Raw genomic sequence first — 21,329 nt, 5'->3', positions numbered from 1 at the left:
CATTGGAAATAGTCAATGCTAAGACAAAACATAATTGCATGTGCTAGCATTTAACATTACCTTTTGTATCGAAACTCAATTGATAGGAATTTCTATGAGAGGCTTACCGTTGGGATGACGATACTGTGAAAAACAGAAGCTGTACATTTGTGAGACTACTAGTAAGTTTTATTAACGAACAATATATATATATATATATATATATATATATATATATATATATATATATATATATCACATACATAGACTCAGTTATCCCTATAGTGTGACGTCACACTATAGGTATACGGTTACAGGATTTCCGTATACCCTACTTCTGACGTCAGTAGGGGTATACGGTCGGTACTTTTTAGCTCACGTGTGTAAACACGTGGGCTATTGTCATAGCGATGTCTGTCTGTCTGTCCGTGTGTGTGTGTGTGTGTGTGTTAGTGTGTGTGTGTGTGTGTGTGTGTGTCTGTCTGTCTGTCTGTTTACACGATAACTCAAAAATGCCTGAACGGATTCAAGTCAGATTTGGTACACAGGTACCATATGCTACTTGCAAGAACTGATTAGATTCTGTGTGGCTTGCATATTAATGAAGTTATGCAATATTGTTTTTTCTGTACAATGGTTTCCCTATGGAGACGGTAATGACAGTGTAGACATATATCAAGAAATACTGCACGAAATTTCATGAAACTTTTCACAGATGACAATCTAAGAACATTATGATGATACTGTGAGTGTCATGTCAATTATCTTCTCATTTGCATATTTAATGAACTTTTGTTATTAGTGAGATAACTCTGAAATTCCTGCACCAAACTTGATGATACTTGCAACAAATATTGACCTGATATATATCTAATTATACTTAGAAGCATTAGGCAGTGTCAAGTTAATAACTAGCTCATTTGCATATTTTATGAAGGTTTGTAATTAGTCATATAACTCCAATATAACTTCACCAAATGTGATGAAATCTGCTGCAGATACTGATCCGACTGATATATAACTGTAGTGTAAAGCATTCAGTAGTGTGAAATTAATTAAGGGTTCATTTGCATATTTAATGAACTTGTAATTAGGTATATTACTCTGAAATTACGGCACCCAAGTCAGTGAAATTGGGTACAAATATTGTTTTGATAAATATCTAATTGAATTGAGAAGCATTTGGCAGTGTCAAGTTAACAAATAGGTCATTTGCATATTTTATGAAGTTTTGTAATTAGTGATATAACTCCAAAATAACTGCACCAAATGTGATGAAATCTGCTGCAGATACTGATCCGACAAATATCTAATTATGGTGTAGAGCATTTAGTTGTGTGGAGTTAATTAAGGGTTCATTTGCATATTTAATGAACTTTGTAATTAGTGATATTACTCCAAAATTACAGCGTTAAATTTGATGAAACCTGCTACAGATGTTGATCTGATAAATATCCAATTGCACTGAGAAACATTGAGCAGTGTCAAGTTAATAATTAGCTCATTTGCATATTTCATGAAGTCTGATAATTAGTCATATAACTCCGAAATAACCGCATCAAATGTGATGAAAACTGCTTGCACATACTGATACGACAGATATCTAACTGTATTGTAAAGCATTTAGTAGTGTAAAGTTAATTAAGGGTTCATTTGCATATTTAATAAACTTTGTAAATAGGTATATAACTCTGAAATTTCGGCATCAAAGCTTTGTGAAACGTGCTACAGAAATTGATTAGATAAATATTTAATTGTGCTATGAATCATTGAACAGTATCAAGTTAATTTAGGGTTTATTTGCATATTTAATGAACTTTGTAATTAGTGACATTACTCTAAAGTCACAGCATTAAATTAAATAAAACGTGCTACAAATGTTGATCTGATGGATATCTAATTGTATCATGAAGCATTGAGCAGTGTCAAGTTAATTTACAGCTCATTTGCATATTAAATAAAGTGTTGTAATTAGTGATTAAACTCTGAGAGTACTGTGCGAAGTTGAAAAAAAACTGCTACATATAGTGATAACATATATCTCATTGTTCTGTGAAGCGCACTACTATTAATGAACCTGTTGTAAAACACGTGAGCATATTCAGTTCATATCTGGTTTCTTTTGAAACTGTTTGTAAGCATTGTCGTGCAGATGAAAATTGAGTTGGCACAAATAAATTTACTGAAAAATGATGTAAAGTATTAAATAGCGAAACGTCAAAGCTTTTGGTAGCGATGATTGTGAAAGTTGTGTTTTTGTTTTCAACCGGGGAAAACGAGAGCGTTCACTATCGTCTGCTCCCTACCTTTGCTACTAGCACTATACTGTACTTTCTCGTCACGAGCCGTAACAGCCGAGTCATCGCTCAAAATCGACAAATTTATCACCGAACAAGAATCCAACATATATATTTAGAATATGATATATCAAAATTAACACATAATCCTGTCAGGTGACGGGTTAAATTCTTGGCATCGGCAAAGAGTTGTACTGCTGTTGAACTTCTGCGGTAGGCTGTACTAAAGCGAGAATGTTTACTGTACAACGCGGTTTTCAGAAGCTTCTGCCACTTCGTCGACAGCTCGATAGGAGCCGCCGCCACAATGAAGTGTTTTCATAAGACACGAATAAATCGAGATCGAGTTGGTCAATGTTAAAAGTTTCTTGTTGCGCTTTGTTTACTGTGATTGTTTATGAGTTTTAGTTTCATTCATAATTACGACGAACGATGATACACTTTTCCTCTCAATTTCAAACAGCATCCACTGCGCTGAGAATATATGGGAGCGTACGATCTTCATGCGGCATCGTACTCTTCCAGTCCTCGCCAGTTTCGAGCAATATAATTTTCCTAAGTGCAATATGGTTACATAAATGACCAACAAGAACGATGTGATACAGTTCAATGGTGGTTTCTGTTTTTCTTATTTATTTATTTATTTATTTATTTATTTATTTATTTATTTATTTATTTATTCAGATCCAAGAGGCGAAAGGCCCACTTATAGGTCTGACAATAAGAGCAAGGATAAAATCTGATACAAACATACACGTATACGAACCTATTACACACAAACATTATCTGTACAAAATGTCTTTGATGGTCCGACGAAAGGCAGACCTAGTAGTAAAAATGTCAACAGTATTATATTTACATACTAAATCATTATAAGCGGACATGGATCTTGGGAAAAAGGAATACTTCCTAACGTTTAGTCAAGATCTCGCGGGTTTTAAAGACTCGAGTGACGAAGTGTCCTCATTGGAAGTTGTAATTAACCTGTTCCACAAGATAGGGTGAGTCGACCTCGGAATGAACGCACTTGTGTAAAAAGTTAAGATCAGCGGCCTTGCGACGAGAGAATAGCTGGAGGAGGTGAACATATTTACATATCTGTTCATATTGTTCTGATACATACAGAATGTTTTGTTTTAAAGCAGAGAAATTAATAAATTTTCCAACTGAATAGTTTCAAGTCTTTCGACGAGATATTTTTGGTTCGGAGACCAAACAGTAGAAGCACATTCGATTTGATCGAACTAAGGAAATGTACAAAGTCCGCAAAGCCTGTATATTGGTGAAAGATTTACAGGTGCACTTAAGAAAACCTAGCATTTTGCAAGATTTATGATAATGGAGTTAATGTGAGTTTTAAAGTTTAAATCGGATGTCAGGGTTATACTTAAATCTTTAACTGAAGACACCCGTTGTAGCATAGAGCCGTTCAGTGAATAATCAGCGACTATTTTGTTTCTTTTGTTGGTGAATGATATAATACAGCATTTAGAAACATTAAGATTCAGTTTACATTTTGCACACCAATTTGATACATTGTTTAAATCTTGCTGAAGAAATATACAGTCATCAGCTGAGTCCAGACATTTGAACAATTTTGTATCGTCTGCATAAATAGACAAGGTTGAATGAGAAATAACAGTAGACACATCGTTCACATAAAGAATAAAAAGAAGAGGGCCAATTAAAGAGCCCTGGGGAACACCAGAAAGAACTGGCTTCCAGGAAGACTGTTTACCGTTTAAAACTACTCTTTGAGATCTACCTGAGAGATAGGATTTCAGCCACATTAGCAATGAACCTGAAAATCCATAATATTTCATTTTATGAGTTAAAAGTTCGTGAGACACAGAGTCAAAGGCCTTACTGAGATCCAGATAAAATGGAATCGACTTGTTGCTTAGAGTCAAACGCTTTGGACAAATGGTCAACATATGAAATGAGGTTAGAAACGGTGTCTCTGTTTTAATGAAACCGTGTTGCTCAGAGATGAGAGTACTCTTGACATGCTCAAAAAGTTTTGTATATACAGATTTTTCAAAAATCTTGCTTATTAGTGACAGCAGGATATCGGTCGATAGCTCGTAACATCATGACAATCTCCTTTCTTAAAAACTGGCATGACATTGGCTGTTTTAAAATGAGATGGAAAAACACCAGATGATAAAGATATATTAAAAATCATGGTCAGTGGTATAGCAAGTTCTTCGGCACAATTTCGTAAAAAGATGCCGGAAATGTTATCCGGCCCACAGGCTTTGTGTATATTAATATCTTTAAGGTGGTTTTGTACTGTGTCAACCGTAACAGACAGGTTAGACAGTACGTCTTGTGTTAAATAGTTCAGTTCCGGAGGGTTTTCGGATTCTGGCGTTGTAAAGACGCTGTAAAAGAATTCGTTGAACATTTCAAGTATTTCAATCTGATCACTTGTTTCTTTGTCACAATATTTCATGTGATTCGGGATAGATGTAGAAGAACGCTTCGTTTTGACAAAACTCCAGAAGATTTTTGGGTTAGTTACAGAAGTGGATTCTATGTTCTCGATATATTCAGCATATTTATCCCGTTTTGAACGTTTAAAATCTTTCCGCAATGCAGAAAAGTGGTTGTATGCAGTTGTTGACTTGAAACGTTTATAAGCGTTGTACGCTGTTTCCTTGTCTTTTAGGAGTGCTATGAGATCATTGTCGAACCATGGGGGGTATTTCCGTTTTCGCGTCCTCGATAGGGGTACGCATTCTTGAATAATTGCATGTATAATGTCGTAGAAGTTGGAGACGCTTATTTCTATATTATTGGTTATGTGGGAATTCCACGCTATTTTCGACAGAAGGTTATTGATATGATCGTAATCAGCTTTGCGAAAATTATATATTTTCCTGTCTTCTTCACGGGGCTTAGAAAGACAGGGTATGTTGAGTAGACAGTGAAGGGCATCGTGCTTTGAAGTTACAGCTTTGTCTGTGATAGAAACCTCACAGTGTACACCTGTCGTACAGACAAGATCGAGTACGTGACTGTTGCATGTGTTATGAGTGTATATAATGTATCGATCATAATGTATTCATACTTATGATCGAAGTCAGGAACTGACATGATTTTTAGATAGCAGTAAAAATGACGACTGCAGCATTGCACAGTGTGTTCGTTCGTACAGTATAAAACAACATGTAAGCACCGCTATGAACAGCAAGACAAGGTTAAATTTCGATGCAATTTTAACATTATTACTTTACCTTCGAACAAAATAGTGCATCTGAAGATACTATATCATCGTCCTTTTCCTTGTCCTCGATGATAGCGGCTATATCCATTCAAGTTTTGCGCGGAAAATCCGTGTCTGTGCATGTGATAATATATAATCTCCCAGTATTTCTCACTCGTCTGACGTCATCGAAGACTCGTGTTTCCTCCAACATAGCTGTATCCCTCCTCGCCTACCGGCTCGGAGGGATATATTTATCACATGAACTGGCCCGTATCTCCACCTTGTGTGACGTACACCAGCTCAGATAATAAATCCATATATACCTCTGTTGTACGTCATCAACCGGGACTTTTTTCATGCAATGGTACCATTCATACATGCACACCTCGACACAGACCGATTTGTCGTTATCGATGCCATGCTCGTATGAAATTTTTACAAAAAGGTAATCCGATAAATCTAGATATGGAAACATAGAAGGCATGCCCAACGAAATTTCGAGTCGCTAAGGCTTTAGCTATTCCCAAGAATCGAATGAGGATACCGTCGATCGTTTTAATGGCTCAGTAACGTCACGGCTCCAGTCGTAAGGCTCAATGTGGACGTCGTCGTACCTAGCGATCCCGGTTGGCGATAAATCCGAAAGATACACCTCAATAATCTTCGGGAAAGCGACATGAAGGCTCAAGCATAAAGTCATTCGACGAACAACGATAAATTTCCTTCATCACACAAATTATTCCGTTGTTTCTCGATCGGAATCAAACCGGTAAGGCGGTAGTCTTCAGCTGTCGAGCTGTAGCCTTAACTCTGCAGTGCAGCGCTGTAGAATCCGATGTATTTCGAAAGTTGACTCGGACAACACTCACAACAGAACAGAGTTCCCGTCAAGTAACAAAATCGGGATGTACCTAGATAGTGACGGGCGATATATGTGTCACAGCAAACATCGAAGTCCGTAAGACGAAAACATTGACGGCCGAGATGGCCACTGACGGAGACCGATGACGGCAGTGTTGAGCCCACTACAAGCGTACACTCTGTGTGTCATCGATCGGAATCTTTCGGGCTCGCCAAGGTCGCAAATTTGTGATATTTAAAAGCCACGGCATCTCTAAGAATAATAACTACTGTTTCGATCGTGTCGTTTCATTAACTTCATGATATAATTGGAATTGCCTGAATAACTCAACATACTATGGCTATCCGTCGCTAGCGCGGTGAAAGCTATGTCCGCCGATGGCCGACTTGCCTTGGCACCGGTCCAGCGCGAGACAATGATTGACATTGATTGAACTAGACCAAATCCGCATGTCAGATTGGTGGAGATACAATTCGATGTATCAAAATTTCAGCTTAATCGAATGAATGAATGAATGAAAGTATACCTGTAAACATTTGTACATCTCCTGGGTGACGGGCCGCTTTACTCATTAAATGAAAGTAATCCACGTAAATTAAAACACAAATCGCGACAAAAATCATGCATTTGTTACAATAATTTTGATCCATCCACATAAAAAGAAAATATAGAAGACTGTTCATGTGATAAATATATAATCCCATGGAATTTTTCTGTGTTTGACGTCATCTATATCATGTTTTTCGCAGCCGTATCAACTTGAGCAAATATTATATATATAATATATATATATATATTATATTAATATATATTATATTAATATACATGATTGCAGGGTGCATGAATTTTAAGTAACATATTATTACTTTGTACTTGAAGTAATTTGTGTTTATATATATAATATATATTATATATATATATTATATATATATATATATATATATATATATAATCTGTGTGTGTAAGAACACAAAATACTTAAAGTACAAGGTGATAATATCTTTTTAAATTAAATTTCATGCATTCATAGACAATCGGACTGATGATGATGATGATGATGATGATGATGATGATGATGATGATAATGCATCCTACAATAATCTGCAGGAAACTTAAGTAACAGATGTAGACCTTCTCTTTGCTGACTCCCGTTGTTACCTTTTCCTTTTGAATGACACCTTTGACCTGACAGTCACTTTTCAACAGGCTTGTCCCGGAAATTGCAATCACTAATTATACCTTTAAGACGCGCATTGCTAATCAATTGCAATCGTTCCGCAACAAGAAAACACAGGAATAGTACAGAGTTGTCAAAGTTTGTTTGGTCTTTAAAAGACAGGACCAGATCTTTGACGATTTGTGGTCAAATATTGACAAAGCGTCGAGTTACTCTATTATAAGCAAGCAATGTAATCTTTGTATATCAGAAAAGCTAACGCTACACTTATCAATGCTGACAAATCTACGCTGTTAAACAAACGCTTTGAGTTGGTTTCCAATTTCGCCCCTAAAGCAAATATTCATTACCATATTAAACACCACCGAGAAACAGAATGGTAAGCCCTAACCAATCTGAAGATTGCAGAATGAATGTAACTTAAGTAACATTAGATTGACGTAATCGTGTCATTTATATAATATATATATATATATATATATATATATATATTATATATATATATATATATATTATATATATGTATATATATATTAATCTGCAATGATCTTCCATTTGAGCGAGAAATAGTAGGTAAGGGCATGTCTTTACCGGAAAGGGTGCAGCTAAAGAAGAGTTTGTCACATCTTTACAACAGTAATGTGCTGTTCATGTGTTCTAGGTACTATTTGGATTGCTGTATAGTTCGGAGTGATTTTAGTATTCTTCGGTCCAGCTTGGGTGTGACAATCGTTATATTGTGCAGGCTTTGATCGCTCATGTTACCTTTGTACAGTTTCTTATGCAGAAATTTTCCGAGATCTCCATTTACTTCTCCATATACTTCTCAAGACAGGACCGAGTGTGATGTTCGTCAACAGAGCATTCAGTGTGAGCGAATTTGCAAACAAGAACGGGATCATTGATCTGCGACTGTGGTGGTGATGGGCGTATGCCAGACGTCAAATGTGCAGGTACGGAAAGTAACGTTTGCAAGATGTCTGTCTGTGAGTCATATTTTACATTTCTGATGTTCAATGTATCAACATAAATTTCTCTAACTTTCAATTAATGCTGATGTCGACCATCTGTCCCTTGTTTGTTAATCATTTTGTTTCTATTTTTATATTTTTTTCACTGTTGTGGAATCATGTTTTGTTTAAATCCAATGTATGTACATGTTATGAGCCTCTTTTGAAACAAAATCATTTTGATTGACACCAGAACATTTAGATCTACATCATTCTGTTTTAGGGTTTTCTTCAAACCTAATCATCATCATCTCCAGGGAAATTTCCTTGAAGTTAGAAAAGAGATTAACAGTGAATGCAAACACGAAAGGTTTCGGCAAGAGGTAGCCGGGTTTCTTGAGACTGAAACCCGCCACCTTTTTGTCAGCAGAAAAATAAATGGATATACGTCAGGCCATTACATGTAAATTGTTGAAGTAACCCGTCATAGGCTACGCCTTTGCTGCAAACCTGCGAAACTACAACCGACCTGACCTTAGATTAGTCCTCGTCAAGAACGTTGGCCTGAAAACGAATGACATTAACGTATGGATGATCACTGAATTCCAAAGCGTTTTGTCGCTGAGTCTCTCCACATAATGTTAAATATTCACTGGCTTGTAGTACAACTTTCCTCTGAAAAAAATTGCATTTTCAGTACGATACAAATTAGTACATTCATTTCTGTGTGGATATTAACGTTTTGATGAAATACGCAACAGACAATTTTACTAATCATCATTCGCAGGAAACGGATAAATTTATGTACAGTTTGACGAAACTTATATTCAACTTAATAACAAATATGTTTTCAGAAATAATGAATTGCATAGAAGAAGGCAGTGTGGACAGTACCTGTGACAGGATATGTGTAACTGGGCGGGGCAACGATAGATGCTACTGCGACTCACAGTCACAAGATGAGGGATGCATAGTAAGTTGAAAAATGCACGTCCTTCATTGTGATATAACCGAGGTTACGTTGGTATTGACGGTTATGTGGTAGCTTGTCGGGGCCGGCAAGGCTGGTATTCCAATGATGAAGGGATGTAAAGACGACTGGAAACAGCGAGTACTATATAATCTAAGATGCTACTTTATTCACTAAGCTCTAAGCTACGTACATAGTGTGATGGTAAGCTGGAGACTGGCTTGAGTACACGTGGGCTAAGACAGATATACATGCTTTATGAATAGTAATGACAGCTCATGAATCTCATCACATGACACTACGTCACATTCCTCCCTCCTTATTTTGATGGAGACAGGGAGTCTACATCACTAGTACGGCAAAATACGAAAATCAGCAAAAATCAAATGAAATAATACAATGCTAATACTACTAAATCTTAAAGAAAGTAAAAAAAAACTACTGACTAAGTCCGGTACAGCAACCTGGGCAAACACCATTACTATAAAGGGTTGAAAATTCAACATGCATTTTTGAAAACAGTGTATGTCAGATCACTACAGCCCTTTCACTACATCACGTACCTTCACACTCTACCGTATCACATTCGCGACAATGCATCTGCATTTGCATTTTCGCTGCCCTTTTTGTACTCAATCTTAAATTGATGCTCTTGCAGTATTAAACTCCATCGCAACAACCTACGACTTTTTACTACACATTTTGCCTAACCAAACCAACGGATTGTGATCTTGTTTGAACTGTAAACTCTCTCCCGTACAAGTAAGGATTCAAAGCTTCCACAGCCCAAACAATGGCTAAACACTCTCTTTCTATAGTTGGGTAATATTTCTCCCTGGGGAGTAGTTTTTGGCTAATATGCTGAAGCGGATGTTCCTCTCCGTTGTCATCATATTGACACAAAACTGCACCAATACCATGGTCAGACGCGCCTGCCTGCACTACAAACGGCTTATTATAATCTGGAACCACCAGAACTGGTGATGATGCAAAAGCATCTTTCAACTTCTAGCATCCACACAACTCTGAGTCTGTTGAACATTGGCTGGGCCTTTTACACGTCAGCCCAGTCAATGGGGTCGCAATGACAGAGAAATTTGGGATAAACTTCCTGTAGTATCCTGCTAATCCCAAAAATGATCTGACGTCACGTTTTGTCACTAGTGTTGGATAATTGACAACAGCATTATCCTTATCTGCCATAGGTGTTATTTTTCCACTTCAAGCACCGTAACCAATTAAAAAACCTCACTGCCACAAGATAGCATTTCGTTGGTCTAGCAGTTAGTTTACAACTATGTAACCTCTCAAATATGCTACGCAGGTGTTTAACATGATCTTCCCATGAATGATCATGTGGACCAAAGTCATCCATATATGCTTTTTCTCTGGGCTGATTAAATGTCTTATCCATTAGCCTCTGAAAAGTGGCTGGCGCATTTGTCATCCCAAATGGCATAACAGTAAACTCATACAGTCCAAAAGGAGTGATAAAGGCGGACTTCTCCCGAGCACGTTTGCTCAAGGGAATTTGCCAATATCCCTTTGTGAGATCGATCGTCGATATATAATTCTATCCGCCGATTTCCTCAATCAATTCATCTGGTCTAGGCATAGGATATGCGTCAGATACCTTAACCTGACTCAGTCTCCTGAAGTGCACACAGAATCGAATTCCACCGTTTTTCACTAAAACGATAGGCGAGGCATAGGGACTCTTTGATTCAGTAATAATTCCAGCTTTCAGCATTTTCTGCAGTTCCTCTTTAACTGTCTGTTTAGCTGCCTGTGGTAGACGATATGGCTTCTGACAAATTGGCGTTTCATCAGTAGTTATCACATCGTGTTCTACCTGATCAGTACAACCGGGTACATCAGTTAAAACATCACTGTACTCTTGCAGTAAGTGTAACAGTTCCGCACGCTGATCTGCAGTTACCGAATCCGCAATTACTACATCTCTCCAAGTCTCTGTGCTCTGATCCTCCGGTGTCCTTGTTGCACACGGCATCAACAGTGTCAACAAAATACATCGGTTTATTTCTCTTTTCCATGCTCTCGGCATGTTGATATGATAAACCCGCTTCGGTTTTCTATGGCCACCTCGCTCAATTTCGTAATCAACGTTTGAGACTTTCCTCACCACAGTGAATGGTCCTTGCCGCTGAGCACTCAACTTATGAGTGGAGGAAGGTAAGAATACAAGTACTTTATCACCGTTCCTAAAAGAATGTTTCCTTGCTCCCCTATCGTACCACCTTTTTTGTCGTACTTGGGCTTTTTCTAGCTCTTTTTGACAATTTTTCTCATGTCGGCAAGCCTTTCTCGCATCGTTATTACGTATTGCGCCAAGTTTTCCTCCTGTGAACTTTTCTCAGTCCACTGATCCTTGATCACAGCGAGTGGTCCTCTTATACTTCAACCATACATTAGCTCGAAAGGTGAGAAACCGGTACTCGCTTGCGGTACTTCTCTGTACGCAAAAAGAAGGTACGGCAAATATCGGTCCCACTCCTTCGGGTCTTCTGCTACAAAACATTGTAACATCGCCTTGAGAATGCCGTTAAACCTCTCAGTTAATCCATTTCCTTGTACGTGATACGGGCACGTTCTAATCTTTGAGATCTTCAACTTAGCACACATATCAGTCATAAGACGCGACATGAAGTTTGTACCCTGGTCTGTCAAAATTTCACCAGGTAGTCCCATACGACTAAAAACTTCAATCAATGCTGTCGCAACAGTCTCGGCTTCCTGGTCTGGCATAGCCAATGCCTAGGGACACCGCGAGTTGCATAATCCACGATGACTAAAATAAACTTATTTCCGCATCAAGTTCTTTTCAAGGGACCCACAATATCCATTGCGATTAACTCAAACGGTATATTTATAATAGGCATCGAAACAAGAGGAGCTTTCTCAGATGCTCTCTGTCTTGCAGATTTTTGACATGGACTACAAGTCCTGCAGTATTCTGCAACATCCTTGAAAATACCGGGCCAGTAATAGTATTGTAGCAGCCTTTGTTTAGTCTTTTCAATGCCAAGGTGTCCTGACAGAGGTATGTCATGTGACACTCTTAACAATGCATTGCGACATTCCGCCGGTACTACAATTTGTCTAACTTCACGCACCTTATGTGAAGAAATCCACTTACGATACAATAATTTCTCATGCCAGAAAAATCCAGTTTGATTTTCCGACGATTGATTTGCATCTGCATGCTCTCGCACCTTTGCAAGAGTAAGATCGGCCGATTGAAGTTCTCTTAACTTATCCCAATCTAATCTTAATATTTCAGCATATTCCTGCTGACATTTTAATCCAGTGGAAATATTCTTGGACAATTTAGAAGTGACGTCATCACTTTCCTCGTCATCACTGATATCACTCAGATCTGATGAAGTCTCATCAAACGGCTTGTCAAGAGCTGATGCATCATGGGTGGTATCATTACACTCACTCCACTGTTTACATCATCTGCTTTCCAATCGTTTAAATTATCCTCATTAAACAATCTAGAGATACACAGTGAATCATCGTGTTCGTCACGTGACCCATATACCTCTTGGACTTCATTGACCTTGTCAATGTGTTTTGAAGCACTGTTACTTTCATCAGATGAGACTACTTCCTCATCGAAGTCACCATCACTTTGTTGCGCTTCACTGAGAGTCGGCAATTCCTCAACAGGTATTGCTCTCGCGCCAGATGCCATTTCATTTCGCTTAACTATAGCCTCGCATCGTCCTGCGCTTTCTTTTGACATCTTGTGACAACTAACGCACTGTGATCCTGCAAGGCAAGTGCGTCCTCACCTAGCAGAACATCCTTGGGTATACCTTTCCATACCCCCATACATAAGGTCCAGTGAAAATTTCACTTTCGATGTTGCTTTGACAACAGGGCCTCGTGCACTGTTTCGTCTGCAAAAACTAATATTGCAAGTCTCTCCAGGCAAATAGTTAGATTGCTGTACAACCTCTGGCTTTACCAAGGTTTGACAACAACCCGTGTCCCTCTGAATACTCACTGGTTTACCGTCTAAACACCCAATGTAAGTATTTCTCCCAAGTAGATACTCATTACCAAATTCAGCCCAAAACCATAGCCTTTGTCATCCTGACTTCTGACATGGCCAACGACCTTTGTCTTTGCTGAACCTGCATTTTTATCAGACTTTTGTTCGGGACAATTTCTTGCCAAATGACCAGTTTTCCCACAAGTATAACATGCAGCTGAGGGCTTTGACTTCTCACCGCTCTGAGATGAGTTATCAGACTTCTTTCCCTCACCCTTTTGCTGCTTATTTTTATTGTTAAAACTTTTGAAACCCCGCTTCCGCTCAGTCTGATCGCTAGCAGCGCCAGAATGAGCAGATTTATAAGTCTCACCAAGTTTTACCAACTCCTTATAGTTTTCAGGATCCCTTTCCTTCAACCATGTTTGCATTTGTTTGGGCACGCCCTCAACTAATTGCTCCATTATGAATAGTTCACGTACCCGTTCATATTTTTCGTCACCACTTAAGGACGGAACCCCATTTGCTTCCATCCTGCGGTCAAAAGTATCGGCAACAATGTCACCCCACATACAGAATGTCTCTTCATCTGTATGTAATTGTTTGCAAGCTCTGAATTTAACTCTGTATGACTCTCTAGTGAGCTCATATTTCCTAAGTATAGCAACTTTGACTTATCATAATCCAGGGCATCGTCTTCTTCAACCTAGTATACGCCTCCTAGGCCTTACCAACAAGAGTCGGAGCTAATTTCTTTGGCCAAATCCGCTTAGGCCAACTGTACGTTGGAGCTAGACTATAGAATGTACGCAAATGTGTGTCACATTGTCACCTTCTTTGAATTGGGGGAGTTTGGCTGTCCAATCATTGAACTTTTTCTTTGAATTCACGATCCACATCACGCGAGTATTCTTTTGCTTTTAACTCCAATTCTTTCATTTTCAAGTCATGTGCGCGCTTTTTTCTTTTTGCCTATAATTCTTGTTTGCGCTTTTCTCTTTCTGCATTTATACGCATCTGTTCACTTTCTATATGCTACGCGTGATTTGCCTGCTCTTGTCTATACACATCCAATTTGAGCTGAAAAATTTCTTTTTGATGCAAGAGGTTTTCAGCTAATTATTTTCCACTTAAACCGCTTGTTGGTAATAATCATCATAAGGGTCTTCTTTAACTGTCCGGCCTTGGCTTTCTGTCATACTGGGCAAACTTACTTCAGTCTCACCATCGGACATAATATCATTCACTCAATTCACTCAATAGCACGCCTGTAGTAAAAGATATACACTTACCTGGTCACCCCTAGAATATAATGGTATCAACCACCTGTTGTGTTGACCCCAACCAGCTAGTGTAAATTTCTTAATTGAATGAAACTCAATGATAGTATTTCCCACGGCTTTTTATCTTTGTTTTCGCCGCAAATGAAAAGATACACAAGTGCACAATCCTGTCGTATGATTTACCACAGGTACTTAGTTAAGGCCGTTCACCCCAGAAAAACAAGCTGTCTTTAGATCATTAATATTAATCAATAGGTGTTTATTAGTACTTACAGTCTTTTGCGTCAACAGGGTGTGACTTCCCGCGTATACTGAAATATTAATTAACAGTGAAACAAAAAGATGTGAAAATTCTCTGCACACAGAAATTTTCAAAAAATTCAGAAGTCATAAAAAAGCAAGTCCGGTTGCTTCAATGACAGTGTCCAAGGCAGAGTTCAATTAAGTTTACTTCACACAAAAGTTCTTTTGTCTTCTTCATTGTCCACCGTATGTCCACCGTTGACTGTGAACTGGGCTCCTACTGGCTATGGTTGACAGTGCCCCCAATCCAACTTCCCATATTTGGTTTACAGCTCTGTACACACGGCAACGTCTGAACCAGTATTAAGTTGATCAGCAAATTCAGTTCCGCCAGGCTATCTCAGGGACCGGAGATTCTGCTATGCTGGTATACCACACACCAATACATACATAAAATGACAACAGTCTCTCCCTGCAGATAACTTTCCAAAGTTCCAGCAGATATTTAACTTGCTGCTTGTAGCCACGTCAGGTTACAACAACCATAGAAGCGTTCGTTCCGAGTCTCTCAGCTTTTAGTAGCACACAGTTATTTGTCAAAGTTCCGAGTGTGTCTTACACACGGCTTATAAGTATCTTAAAGTACTCACAGGTTAAGCTTTGTTACAACCAGGTTTCCTCCAAGTCCGTCTTGAGAATGTGAGTTAGAATCCCATTAAGCTGGCACCAATGTGATATAACCGAGGTTACGATGGTATTGTCGGTTATGTGGTAGCTTGTCGGGGCCGGCAAGGCTGGTATTCCAATGATGAAGGGATTTAAAGACGACTGGAAACAGCGAGTACTAATAATCTAAGATGCTACTTTATTCACTAAGCTCTAAGCTACGTGGGCTAAGACAGATATACATGCTTCCATGAATATTAATGACAGCTCATGAATAATAATCACATGACACTCCGTCACATTCATATAACAAACTTTGATTCATCAGTCAGTATTTCCAAAGTTAGTATTCGCCTTGCAAATGAAAGTCTTGAACTTTTGCTCAAACTTTCCTCAATGAAACTTTCAACCACACTCTTACCAAATCAAGAATAAAAATCAAGGGTTACCCTGCTAAGTTTGGTAAAACAAGCGACCTCAGCATTTACCGATATTAAAAATACAAAATGGCTGCCATCCCTGTTTTAACTCACCGTTGGAAAGCTAAAAATGTTGATTTTCGGAAAACCAAGACTGTAAGAATTTTTCTTACTCCATGGGTTTTAAAATGGGCCCTAAGGGTCCGAAAAGCTGTCCCCGAGGCGTATTCTACCTGGATCTAATGTTCGTGACCATTTCCTTACAGGAATGACTCAGAACCGGTACTGTAAATCGACGCCTAAATATGTAAACATAGATGATAAAGTAATGTATAAGACAAGTAAAATTAATAATACTGCCACTAACTATTATGATGTCGACGAAATGCAATATACCATATCACTTTGATTCTATCCCAACAAAGAGATTTATAATCCATCCTATCGTTTCCAATATGTGATATGGTATCGATAGACAAATAAACATATGGGGTCTCCATGCGTACTTGCCATAATGACCTTTGATATTCCTTTATCTTAGTCTACATGGTACATACATTAGCGGAGCGAAGTCAGTAATATATGAAGAAACTATTATACATCTCTAGAAAAAGCTACACGATTGTCTATCACTCAAGCCTATCACGATTACATAAAAGGCCCGTTCGCTGTAGACGGTTGAAATAAAGTATAGGTTATGTAAAAGTTCCTACGTAAGTGTGACCACAAAACATTTTTCAACATTGGCGATGAATACACAGCTTAGATTTTAACAACTAAATAATTTCGAGTTGCATCTCGAATATGGCCGCCTCATACACGAACATTCTAAGCGCCTGAATTTAATTGACCAAAATCCACCAACAAAGATTGAAATAATGACACTTTTATGGACATCACAGCTTAATAACGGGAATCGTTAAACATCTCCCTGAATATTGGGTGACATATTTTTAGTAAGCAAACGGAGGCTTTAAACAGTAATATCTATTTCTCCTATTGCTTCCAGTATATTCGTCAAAGTGTAGCTTCAATGAAATTTTGGATCTCAATAATTTGGACATCGGTTTGATAACATTTAAACCATCCGATCGTCTTCGCTGTGAATGGGATGTTAACGTTGCAAAAGGTATGTATCACGATATCATATTTAAAAATAGCTAAACAATGCTATTCATTCACACATCAATTATAGACCTCTTCAACATCATAAGATGAAATCGGACAGTTACTACTAAGGCGTATCAGAAAGGTTTAGTCGGTGGATTTTTATAATAAAAATACACTACATACATCCATCCATGCATGCATGTATTTCATGCATGCATGCATACATACATACATACATACATACATACATACATACATACATACATACATACATACATACATACATACATTTAGCGGTAAAAACATATTATATATATATATATATATATATATATATATATATATATATATATATTATTATCACATGAACTGGCCCGAATTCCCACCTGTGTGACGTAGAACAGGACGGATAAGAAATCCGAATTACCCCTGTTGTACGTCATCAACCGGAACTTTTTTCTTTCATGGTACCGTTCATACATGCAGGCGTCGCGACATGAACAGAATTTTGTTGTGATCGATGCCGTGCTAGCTCGCACGTTATTTTTACAAAAACGTGACCCGATAAATCCAGACATGGAAACATAGAAGGCATATTTGTCCAACGAAATTTCAAGTCGCTAAAACAATAGCTTTTCCCGAGAATCGAATGGAGATACCGACGATCGTTATTGTAATGGCTAAGTATTATAACGTCTCGGCTCCAGTCGAGTCGTGTGGACGTCGTACCTGGCGATCCCGGTTGGCGATAAAACCGAAACCTACACCTCAAACTGAATAAATGAGTATAGTATAATCTTCGGGAAAGCGACATAGGAGGCACAAGCCTAAAGTCATTCGACTAACAACGATCAACACCAAAACTCCGTAAAGTCTCGCTCGGAATCAAACTTGCAGCGCGGCATAATGCTGTAGCGAAGACATAAGCTGTCGAGCTGTGTGCAGCGCTGTGGAATCCCATGTACTTCGAAAGTTGACTCAGACAACACTCAAAACAGAGTTTCCGTCAACAAAATTAGGATGTATCCATGGACGAGATATGTGTCAATGCAAACATCAAAGTTCGTAAGACGAAAACATTGATGACCGAGATCGGGATTGACGAGTTGACACCGGCACGGCAGAGACCGGTGACGGCAACGTTGTGGGCACGTACATGCAATGAGTGTGTCATCGAACGGAATCTTTCGCGCTCGCAAAGGTCGTAAACTTGTGTGATATTTTGAAAGCCACGGCATCTCTGGGAATGAGAATTACTGTTTCGATCGTGTCGTCTCATTTACTTCATAAATATAATTGTAAATATTCTAAGTAACTCTGAATACTATGGTTATCCGTCGCTAGCAAGGTGAAAGCTATGTCCGCCGATGGCCAACTTGCCTTGGCATCGATACAGCGCGAGACAATGATTGACACGTTCACGTGACCGAATCCGTACGTCTGGTTGGTGGAGATACCCTGTAATGTAGCAAATTTCAGCTTGATGGGATTTATGAATGAAAGTATCTCCTGGGTGACAGGCCGCTTTACTCTTTAAATGAAAGTAATCCGCGTAAGTAAAACACAAATCGCGACGAAATTCATGCAATTTGTTACGATAATTTTGATCCATCTACGTCAAAAGAAAAATAAGAAGACTGTTCATGTGATAAATATATAATCCCATGGTATTTTTCTCTGTTTGACGTCATCGTATACTCGTGTTTTTCGCGGAGCCGCACAACTTCTCGCCTTCGGCTCGAAGTTGTACGGCTCCGCGAAAAACACTCGTATACGATGACGTCAAACAGAGAAAAATACCATGGGATTATATATAAATATATATATATATATATATATATATATATATATATATATATATATATATATATATATATAATATATATATATTAGAGCATCCGTAATGTCTACGGGGGGTGTTGGTTCGAGTCCGCATGGGTCACTTTTCATTCACCACTGTATTTTCATATAAAAAATTCGTATGGTGAGTCATTTCAAATTTACCCTTCTCTGGCTTTGCATCATTCATAAGATTGATCCTCATTACCAATAACTGATTCCTAAGTTGGTGACTTGTGTGCGAGGCCCTGTAGAATCCCGCGGGATCCTTAGGTTGAAAGGTTAGGTGATGAGTTTAGCCGTTTACTCACCATCCACGCACAACAGAATGAAAAGCCCCATCTAAGAGTCAGGACCGCCCACATTGGACCGACTGATCCATTTAGCTCAGTTGGCAGAGCATCCGTAATGTCTACGGGGGGTGTAGGTTCGAGTCCCGCATGGGTCACTTTATATATATATATATATATATATATATATATATATATATATATATATATATATATATATATCGAAGTATACAGATGTCCTCGTGGGAAATTACAGTGCTCAATGCCAAAGCAGAGCGTTATAAATAAACAGAAATACTCCAAGTACAAAGTAATGAAATCTATTACTTAAGTTTCATGCATCTTGCAATCCTCAGATAGAGTGAAAGGATTACTAGCTCGACACTTTTACATATATGATAAGGACGAACCATTCTTTTTGTAGGTGGTGTTAAAATTCGATAAATAACATTTGTTTTGGTGGCGACATTTTGAAACCAACTCAGAGCGTTTCTTTACCAGTGTCAGCATTGATAATGTGCAGCTTTCTGATATACAAAGATTACATCGCCTGTTCATGTTAGAGTAGCTCAATTAGTATATGTGTGTTTGTAATGTGTCTGTGTGTCGTCTGCTCCATGCACACTGTGGTGCTCGGTCGCGCACAGGATTGTAACATCTAAGTCGGTTGCTGTGACCAACTCTTTTGGGTTGGAAACGGAGCCGACTGGTTTTGTGTGAGGCCTAGCAGCTAGGCGATGTTGCCGTGAAGTGTGTGGGGGTTTGAATTTGGGTTATAGTAAAAATATTATTTATTTATCAATGATTGACAATGAAATGTCAAAGACTTGGCCCTTATTACTTAAATTCCATACAAATTTTGACAACTCTGTGTCGTTTTTGTATCTCTCGTTACGGAACGATTTCATGTGATTAGTGTAGCGCGTCTTGAAGGTGTTATCAGTGAGGCCGATATAAACCCTCTCTCCGTTGTCCTCCGTTGATACTTTGGCCTTGTACACCACGCCTTTGACTTGACAGTTATCCTTCACGGGGCATGCCGACTTAAGCCTGCAATTACAATCAGCTGATTGGTCTTACGCTGTTCTCTGGAGATTACCCTCTTATTATGCGATTTGATTATACTTGCCATATTTTTCATACAGCTATAACTCATTTTAATTGTGTTTCTGTTGAAGATCTTGTGAAGTTTAGACCGCTTTGGAAAATATTTGTTAACAAGTATATATATGGATTTAATACCACTGCTTTGTTATCTGGGATATTTTCTGCGATTTTGCTATTAAGACAATATAATCTATCGTTGACAGATTTTATATACAGTATTAGCGTAAACAGCGAAATTAAATCCTAGTGAGTAATACTTTTAAAGTGTTGGTGTTATTAAATCATTCATCTCTTGCTTCAATTTCTTATTGAATAATTGGATGTTTGTTTGTATGTTTTAATGTTTAATTACAGGCAAAGTTCTAGACATTATTGTTCAGTATAACAACGTCGTAGGTGACGTGACCAACCACGCTGTGCCGTTGATTACTTAGAGATATATGATACGAAACATTACAACCATGACATACTTGGTAATATATGTGGAGATATTACTAAACCACCGGAGGTGAGTTTGCTAACTTAGGCCAAAAAAATGTGTGTTTCCTGTAACATGCTCTTGAGAAATAGGGTAGGTAGGTAGGAATTTTTTGTTGTAATTGTTTTTTCTCTGCAAAAAAGAAAATGGGAAAATTTTAATACCCTTCGACAAGGGTCGAGGCATCGTCTTTGTCAACACAAAAGATTACATACACGAATGCGAAAGACAATTACACGACACTCAGTACTAGACAGTGACGACACAGAACAAACAGTAAACAACGTACACGAACTATTAAACAAAATGTACGAGAACAAACACATGGACCATGATACTTATAAGTATCTCGATCCAAAATCATAAATATCCGTACCCGCAGTGGTACTTATTGCCTCAAATTCGCAAACCGCCGCCTGAAAACTCA

General features: G+C 38.3%; 1 protein-coding gene and 1 long non-coding RNA gene across 2 annotated transcripts in view; both read left to right on the top strand.

Moving 5' to 3' along the window:
- LOC139131254 (uncharacterized) overlaps window positions 1–21,329 on the top strand; it is a 283,792-nt gene that overhangs the window by 75,790 nt on the left and 186,673 nt on the right. The window lies entirely within an intron of this gene.
- On the top strand, window positions 108–9,452 carry LOC139131253 (uncharacterized). Its single transcript, XR_011552087.1, has 3 exons — window positions 108–161; window positions 8,358–8,479; window positions 9,331–9,452. It is a non-coding gene; the product is annotated as an uncharacterized lncRNA (long non-coding RNA).

Source organism: Ptychodera flava, chromosome 4, assembly GCF_041260155.1.
Source record: "Ptychodera flava strain L36383 chromosome 4, AS_Pfla_20210202, whole genome shotgun sequence".
NCBI classification, from domain to species: domain Eukaryota; kingdom Metazoa; phylum Hemichordata; class Enteropneusta; family Ptychoderidae; genus Ptychodera; species Ptychodera flava.
The sequence above is the reverse complement of the archived record's forward strand: the minus strand, read 5'-3'. Positions and strand labels throughout refer to the sequence as shown.